Here is a 2,150-nt window from a genome sequence, read left to right on the forward strand (position 1 = left end):
TCCCCTGCGTCCCTCTTTCATTAGCTGAACGTCATGCTTTACGCTCAGCCTCTGTGTGTGTGGAGCCCGGGGCCTGCAGCACGAGACCCACAGCGCAGGCTGCAGGCCAGGACACATGTGGCCCGCTCCCCCAGGTACAGGCCCAGAATGCATTGGTCCCCCTGGGTGGCTTTACAAGGCCTGAAACAGGACTTTATGAGGTGTCACCCTGCAAAGCTTGTTTAAAGCTAAAGGGAAGTAAAGGGGTCTCTCGGCGCTGTTATCGCAAATTACAGCATGGAGAGCCCTTGTCTCCAGTCCCAGATAATGAAGTCCATAAAGTGTTGCAGCAAACTGCCTCCCTCACGCACACACCCCTCTGTACCTCCCGTGTTACTGAGGAGATCATTAGGACAAACGGGTGTCCATATTCCAGTAACAGCGCCATTCTGAGTCAGGTTTTCTACGTTACAGAAAATTATTTCTTTCTTACGTTTAAAACATTTAAACATGTTCATTATTTTGTGATATGTGTGCTGAGCACTAATGGAGCGTGAACTTGGTAGTAAGGGAGCAATTGTATGCAAACAACAACAACAACAACAACTATAAGAATATATAATAATTTTAAAATGGTACAATATCTGTGAATGAGACGGACGCGTAGGAAATGATTCACGCTCACGTGGGCCAGGACAGGAAAACTTATAGAAAGCCAAAGTGGTCAAAACCCAGCTCAAACGAAACTGCGTTTTTGGACGCTTTTAGGCCGCAAAATACGGGGTTATTTTTCACTATGCCATAAAAGAAGGCCTTTTTTTAGTTTATATGTCAGTTGAAACTCCGTAAAAAGTGCCGCTTTAAGTGCTCCAAAACACCGTTTTTTACGCTGTTTTGGCGTGAAATTTTAAACTCTGTGGTAGGGACTAACCTGACCAAGAACACACACGTGAACAGCACATAGAATGGGAGACAAACAGAAAAACAAATGAGGGCACACCAAACAAACATTATTTTAGAAAAAAACAGTGTAATGTTTTATAACTCAGAAAAAGAACAGACAAGCCAAATGTTCAAGAATGAATGGGGAAAGGACATTTTATATAGAGTCTTTTAACAAACATCACAAGGCCTGTGCCAATAATTTAATTTTAAGATGATCATTGTCATATAGATAATGACAATTCAGATTTTCCTCTTAAAATCTGCATAGTTTTTAAAGAACAAGACGATTTCTTCTTGGCCATCTTCTAAGATGGGAATACGCAGTAGCTCCCATTTGAAGACAGACACTGCTCAAAGTTAAATAAATAACCAAATAAACTCAGAAGCTTTGTGACCAGGCAATTCTTGAGACTTTGAGAGACGGTGGGTCCCGACTACCCAGTGCTAGACTTGGAGCAAGGACACAAGGGTACAAAACAGAAATATTCCAAGACCAATAGCGCTGTTCTCCATATTCGCTGTTTGGCATCCCTCTGGAGTTTGTTGTGATAACTCCTTCCCCTTTCATTCAGTTTTTACCAGAACAAAAAAGTCTGAAGTCAGCAGTTGCTATAATGACAATACCAACCCACACCTCTGATAGCTAGCTAGCCACCAAGCTCGACACAAATATGCATTTGTTCCTGGAAGATAAACGTGCTTTCAGTCTATTGCTAGAAACAACTCGTGACTGGCCAACTACAGCTACCTTTGGTTGAGCTCTGTTTTGCAGCCAGTTATCAATTAGCTAGTTGTCTCTGGTTAGTATTTTTGCCAGTTTAATGGATTCGCTGTTGTAGGCATGCCAAAACGGCGTAAAAACTGTGCTTTTTACGGTGTTTCAACTGACATATAAACGGCGTACAAATACGAGTTTTTGATGGTTTTTGCGGCGTATTTTACGGCATACTGAAAAATAACACCATATTTTGCGACGTAAAAGCATACAAAACGCCGCTTTTTTTTCCGGCGTTTTACAAATAAACCGCGTTTCGTTTGAGGCGAATTTTGATCACTTCGGCTTTCCATAAAAACTGGCCGCGACTACATCACTCCTGTTAAAAGGGCCTCACGTGCAGCCGCCGTGAAACCTGCCGTACGACACGGGCTTCACTTCCGTATGTATGAACGTACGAACGCGGATGGCCTCTGAAAACAGAACGGTGCTCTGTGCTTAATATGTCAAA

Source organism: Electrophorus electricus, chromosome 18 (genome assembly GCF_013358815.1).
Source record: "Electrophorus electricus isolate fEleEle1 chromosome 18, fEleEle1.pri, whole genome shotgun sequence".
NCBI lineage: Eukaryota > Metazoa > Chordata > Actinopteri > Gymnotiformes > Gymnotidae > Electrophorus > Electrophorus electricus.